General features: G+C 46.9%; 2 non-coding genes across 2 annotated transcripts; both read right to left on the reverse strand.

Annotated features, from left to right (window-relative positions):
* Positions 1-4,271: 4,271 nt before the first annotated feature.
* On the reverse strand, positions 4,272-4,430 carry LOC120967732 (U1 spliceosomal RNA). Its single transcript, XR_005761452.1, has one exon. It is a non-coding gene; the product is annotated as a U1 spliceosomal RNA (small nuclear RNA).
* A 1,955-nt stretch (positions 4,431-6,385) lies between these two features.
* Positions 6,386-6,545, reverse strand: LOC120967729 (U1 spliceosomal RNA). The gene has a single exon (XR_005761450.2). It is a non-coding gene; the product is annotated as a U1 spliceosomal RNA (small nuclear RNA).
* Between the last annotated feature and the right edge of the window lie 387 nt (positions 6,546-6,932).

The raw sequence follows: 6,932 nt of genomic DNA on the forward strand, positions 1-6,932 counted from the left end.
GCGGTGAGGCTGGCTATATAGGGCGAGCGAATCGGCGGGCGGTGACGCCAATTCGTCCCACCGCTCCTTCAGAGACGCGCGAGCTCTCTTCATGGGCGCGGGAGATCAGCGTCGTGTTCCCCTCCCATGCATTGATCGAGCTTGGCTTGCTGGAAACGGCCGATTCGGCCGTTCCTAGCGGGCCTCACTGAGGACTGCTTTAAGGTTTGTGCGGGCCAAGATTCTGATACAGTCCAGGCAACCAAACAACTTGTTTTCTTCCCTTGCGAGCCTGGCTAGGCCTAATCCGAGCAACCAAACATGTCCTTACCACATGATTGTCTCTTCTTACAAGTGCTTGTGGTACTAATCAATGAGCCAGATAGTAAATAACCGCGAAATTAGTGGCTATACATACATAAATATATGGCGTCCTTTGACTATGGAGGTAGAGGCAGAGGCTGTGGAGTGATGACCCACAAGTATAGGGGGTCAATCTAGTCCTTTCGATAAGTAAGAGTGTCGAACCCAACGAGGAGCAGAAGGAAATGACAAGTGGTTTTCAGCAAGGTAATATCTGCAAGCACTGAAATTGTAGGTAACAAGTTGTTTGATAGCAAGATAATTTGTAACAAGCAAGTAACGGTAATGGTAACAAAAGTGCACCAAGGTAGCCCAATCCTTTTGAGGCAAAGGACAGACCAAAACGGTCTCTTATGATAAGCAAAGCGTTCTTGAGGGTACACGGGAATTTCATCATATCACTTTCATCATGTTGGCTTGATTCGTATTCGCTACTTTGATAATTTGATATGTGGGTGGATCGGTGCTTAGGTGTTGTTCTTACTTGAACAAACATCCTACTTATGATTAACCCCCTCGCAAGCATCCACAACTACGAGAAAAGTATTAGGATAAAATCTAACCATAGCATTAAACTTTTGGATCCAAATCGGCCCCTTACGAAGTAGCGCATAAACTAGGATTTAAGCTTCTGTCGCTCTAGCAACCCATCATCTAATAACTACTCCCTCCGTTCCAAAATAGATGCCTCAACTTTGTACTAAAGTTAGTACAAAGTTGAGTCATCTATGAGGGAGTACTCCACAATGTATCCCCTTAGGCCCAAATATGGTGAAGTGTCATGTAGTCGACGTTCACATGACACCACTAAGGGAATCACAACATACATATCATCAAAATATCGAACACATATCAAGTTCACATGATTACTTGCAACCTGGCTTCTCCTGTGATCTCAAGAACAAAAGTAACTACTCACAAATAATAATCATGCTCAAGATCAAAGGGGTATTAAATAGCATAATGGATCTGAACATATAATCTTCCACCAAATAAACCATATAGTAATCAACTACAAGATGTAATCAACACTACTAGTCACCCACAAGCAACAATCTAAGGTTCCGGTACAAAGATTGAACACAAGATATGAACTAGAGTTTGAGAGGAGATGGTGTTGTTGAATATGTTGATGAAGATGGCCCTCCCAAAGATGGGAGAGTTGTTGGTGATGGCGATGATGATGATTTCCCCCTTCGGGAGGGAAGTTCCTCCGACGGAATCGCTCCACCGGAGGGCAAAAGTGCTCCTGCCCAAGTTCCGCCTCGAGACGGCGGTGCCTTATCCCGAAAGTCCTCTCCTTATTTTTTTTCTAGGTCAAAATGACTTATATACCAGAAGAGGGGCACCGGAGGTGGGCCGAGGAGGGCACAACCCACCAGGGCGCGCCTAGGCTCCCTGGCGCACCCAGGTGGGTTTGTGCCCACCTAGGTGGGCCCCTCTGGTAGTTATTGGCTCCAATAATTCTTAAGTAATCCATAAAAAGTCTCCGTGAAGTTTCAGCTTATTTGGAGTTGTGCAGAATAGGTAGCTCTGACGTGCCTTTTCAGGTCCAGAATTCCAGCTGCCGGTATTCTCCCTCTTTGTGTAAACCTTGCATATTATGGCGGAAAAGACATTAGAATTACTCCCAAAAGCATTATTATGCATAAAAACATTATAAATAACAGTAGGAAAACATGATGCAAAATGGACGTATCATGGAGGCAGAGCTGGAAGCGCCAAGGCGGAACTGGAGAAGGTGAAGGCAAGAGTCTGGAGCTTCAGTTCTCGGGCTCATGGCCTTACACGGAGAACGGGCGTCAGCAATCGTTTAGATTAGCTTTAGAATAGGGTTTAGTTAAAAATTATCCAAAATGTACCTTCTTGATCAATCGTAAACCCTGTCCAGGTATGTAAGTTGCAACGGTGTCCTGTGGGCTAGTTATATACACTAGATTTCCCACCCCGCCTCCTCTCGCCGGCGAGGTGGTACTAAACCAAACTAGAGCATCACGCGGTGATGGCCCGACCCATGCGTTGATTTCCTTTTTTATGTTTATTTCTTTTTTCTTTCTTTTCTATTTATTATTTTCCTTTTTCACTTTTCTTCTCATTTGTATTTTCCTCTTTTCACATAATTGGCGGCTATGTTTCACCTTTTAATACTATCTACATGTTTTCCCGTACTTTTACTATAAAACCCCCTTTTTGTGTCATTAAAGCAAACCTTTTTTGTAGAGGTTGGAGCAGACAACCTTCGAGAATGGAGCCGTTGGGAGCGCCTGATAAGGCGACTAGAGAGCCCACAACCCCACTCGTCGCAAGAGCTTCCTCCCCCTTCTAAGCCGATGAAACTTGCGCATGGGCCTCTTGGTTTCTCTTTCCTAGGCAACACCGGACCATACGCACCTCCACCCTCATCTTCAGTCTAGATCCGGCGAGATGCGACACACCCCTGTCGATCTTCTCAGTACGCGCAACGACCACAACAGATTCATGTACTAAGCTCACCCTCGAATTGGCTCCTACCTCCCTTGTGCTTGGGGCATCCTCGTCGACTCAGCCCGCGACTCCGCCAAATCTAGTGAACAAGCGGTTGCTGCCACCAATGTCAGCCGCCTCCGCTCCGTCATGATGGGGGTTACCAACTTTCATCCAATTATGCAAAGCACGTCATCTTGTGCCGCGCCACCTTCGTTGAGCGGACAAAACGCTCGATGGTAGCTGCATAGCCCGGGGAAAGTCGGGGAGATGGGGGATTGGGTTACCAAGACGTAGTCGGGCGGGAAGCGGTCATGGCGGCGGCGGTCTCGGTCGGGATCTCATTGAGCTGGAAAGTGGTGACACCCTGACGCTGATCTTGTACGCACAAGAGGGTCGCAGTGGTCCTAGCTGAGGACGGTGCAAGCTTCTTGAGCCGCATCATGTTCTTTTTGAAGTGCATCGCTTCCTATTGCTCGTCGCGCTTCACCACGCATCATCTCGCTCCTTCGCTCCGCCGACCTTCCGTCGAACATTTGGCAAGCATGGGTCACAACGGGCGGCAGCAGGGGCTCAGGGTCTGGGAATCAAGGAACGGGGAGGGAGGGGAATGCGGCGACGGATTTGGAACAGCTTCGAGGGACCAGTGCATGTGCGGTGTGATGATTTTGAAAAGAAAGGAGAATGGTATTCTTTTGAGAGTGGGAGGAAGGGGGAAGTGCGAGTAGGGGGAGTATTTTTCACTCGCGGTTTTGGGTGGGGGTGATTGGTGGTGGTGGAAGCCCGTGTGACTTCTTATGTGAAGCGGGACGCCATGTTTTTGTCAGAGAGATCACAGGAGTGTGTTGTGTCCTCCGTCTGTTGGCTCCACCTGTGGTCGGCCCTGTTTGAAAAGCATGAATTTCGTTCGTTGTTTTCCTGCAAATTTGACGAAGGGTTGTTTGGTCTTCGCGATAATCGGAACAAAGTCTTATTTTGTGGAACAAATTCTACTCTTCATACTTCTTGTTGCCTAGTTTTTCTTTTGAGTGAACGTTGCTTAGTTGAAGATCGAATTGCTTTCCGTAAGTTACGTGTCACACCGCAAGCCCATGATTAATCTAACCACCTATTATAACAGTCTAGGGCCTTGCCCTGTTTTCAAGATTTTGTCGCGAGGAACAAGGTGATTCAAATCAGGTTTTTCGTACCAATATTCGCCATACCATTGAAAACATGCTTGGTCTAGTGTTAAATTTTGGCATGCCAATGTTTGGAATTGGCCCAAATATAGGCTACTAATTGGTTGGCCAGAAAATTCAAGTGGCCACACTCACATAGACTTGTCTACTTTGGAAATTCTTGGCCTTGCCAAACTTTTGATAGCAAAAAAATACCATGTATACTTGCTTGACCAAGTAGAAGCAACTTGCAAAACATGCGTAGCTACAACGATCAAATTCTAACATTTAAAATTTATGGATTAGCACGGGATGCCGAGTGCATACCCTCTCTACCATAAATTTTGACATCCATTCTCCCAATTGGGGAGATGATAGACCAACACTCTCGCCAAGTGCAATGTGAGTCGTTGATCTAGGCCACGACCCTTCTTGATCTGTCATAAACCCTGTTCCGGTATGTAAGTTGTAATGATGCCTTATGGGCCAATTATATACACCGACTCTCTCACCCCCCGCCTCCTCTCGCTAGCGAGGTGGTACTAAACCAAACAGAGCGTCCTACGGTTATGGCCCGACCCATGTTTCATATTTTTATGTTTGTTTGTTTCTTTTTTTCTTACTTTTCAATTTATTATTTTCCTTTTCACTTTTCTTCTCATTTGTATTTTCTTATCTTCATCTAATTGGCGTTTATAGTTCACTTTTTAATATTGTCTACATGTTTTTTTCTCATACTTTTACTATAAAAAAATCCCTTGTTGGTGTCATTAAAGTGAATTTTGTTTTGATGAGGTTGGAGCAGACATCCTTTGAGAACGGAGCCATTGGGAGCGCCCGGTAAGGCAAGTTTAGAGGCAAGCCGAGGAAACTTGCGCCTGGGCCTCCTGGTTCCTCTCCCCCGGACAACGTTGGATCCTACAGGGATGCATCATGCCCCATCGATCTTCCTGCCGCGCGCAATGACCACCACAAATTCGTGTAGTGAGTACATCCTCGACTTGTATCCTGCCTCCCTTGTGCTTGGGGGCGTCTCGTCCACCCTCCGCGCGCACGACTCCACGCACTCTGGTGAAGAAGTGGTCGCCGCCACCAATGTCAAGCACCGTCCTGATGGTGGCGCCCAACTTCCGTCTAGTTCTGCAGAGCACACCATCTCGCGACGCACCGCCTCTGTTGAGTGTACAAGACGCTTGACGATCGCCACGCAGCCGGGGACAAGTCGAGGAGAGGGGGATTGGGTTACCGGGGGCGTAATCGGGGTGGGCGGCACTCATGGCGGCGGCGACCTTGGCGACGATTTTGTCGAGCTTGGTGGTGGTGATGCCCCTGTAGATGCCGGTGCAGGCCTTCTACGCGACAAGCGCGGGATCACACGGTTCTGGTTGAGGCCGTACGCGAGCTTCTTGAGACATGTCGTGATCTCGTCGAAGTGCACCACCTCCAACCACACACCGCCCTTCACCACATACATCTTCTCCGCCACCCGGCCGGCCTTCGGTCAAGCATTGGGCGGGCACGGGTCATAGCGAGCGGCAGGAGGGGCTTAGGGTCCGGGAATTGGAGAACAGGGGGGAGACGATGGTGAGGGATTTGGAATGGCTCAAAGGGACCGACGCATGTGTGGTGCGATGATTTTGAAAAGAAAGGATGAAGGGGGTTATGAGAGTGGGAGGAAGGGTGGAGAAGTGCTTTGGAGGAGGAGCGCTGGATTAGTGGAGTATTTTCACGTGTGGTTTTATGTGGGGGCGGTTGGTGGTGGTGGAAGCCCGTGTGACTGCTTATGTGAAGCGGGACACCATATTCCAGTCACAGTGAGAGCACAGGAGCGTGTCATGTCCAGCTCCATCAATGGTCCACCCTATTTGAAAAACATGAACTTCATTCGCTAATTGCCAAATAATTTGACTACGGATTGTTTGATCTTTGCAAGAATCGGAATAAAATCTCTTCTTTTTTGAACAAATTCTACTCTTCATAGTTCTCATTGCCCTTTTTAGCGAACGTTGCCTAGCTGAAGAATGGTATTGCTTCCCGTAAGTTACTGGTCACATCGCAAGCCCATGATTAAGCTAACCACCTATTTATAACAGTCTAGGGCCTTGCCTTGTTTTGAAGATTTCTTCGCAAGGAATATGGTGAATCAAATCAGATTTGTAATACCGCTATTCGATATACCATTGAAAACATGCTTGGTTTAGTGTTAAAGTTTGGCATTGGCCCAAATATTGGCTACTAATTTAATTGGATGGCTAAAAAAATCATGTGGCCACACATAGAGTTGTATGTTTTGGAAATTATTGGCATTGCAAAACTTTTAGTAGCAAAAAAGTACAATGTATACTTGCTTGACCAAGTAGAAGCAACTTGCAAAACTAGCAACAATGATAAAATTCTAAAATTTAATTTTGATGGATTGGCAGGGGCCATGCGAGCACATACCCCCTCTACCATTAATTTTGATGTCCATTCTCCCAATTGGGGAGTTGATAGACCAACATGCTCGCCAAGTGCAATGTGAGCCATTGATCTAGGCCACGACCCTTCTTGATCAATCGTAAACCCCGTCCAGGTATGTAAGTTGCACCGGTGCTCTGTGGGCTAGTTATATACACCGGCTCTCCCACCTCCACCTCTCTCACTAGCGAGGTGGTACTGAACCAGACCAGATCGAGTGCGCGCAGTGATGGTCTGACCCATCTGTCGGTTCCCTTCTTTATGTTTTTCATTCTATTTATTATTTTCCTTTTCACTTTTCTTATGATTTATATTTCCTTCTTCATCTAATTGGTGTTATGTTTCACTTTTTAATATTGTCTACATGTTTCTTCGTACTTTACTGTAAAATCTCTTTTTGGTGTCATTAAAGTGAATTTTTTTTGTAGAGGTTGGAGCAGACAACCTTCGAGAATGGAGCTGTTGGGAACGCCTGGTGAGCCCATAGCCCCCTCGCCGCGAGAGCTTCCT

Source organism: Aegilops tauschii, chromosome 6 (genome assembly GCF_002575655.3).
Source record: "Aegilops tauschii subsp. strangulata cultivar AL8/78 chromosome 6, Aet v6.0, whole genome shotgun sequence".
Classification (NCBI taxonomy): Eukaryota; Viridiplantae; Streptophyta; class Magnoliopsida; order Poales; family Poaceae; genus Aegilops; species Aegilops tauschii.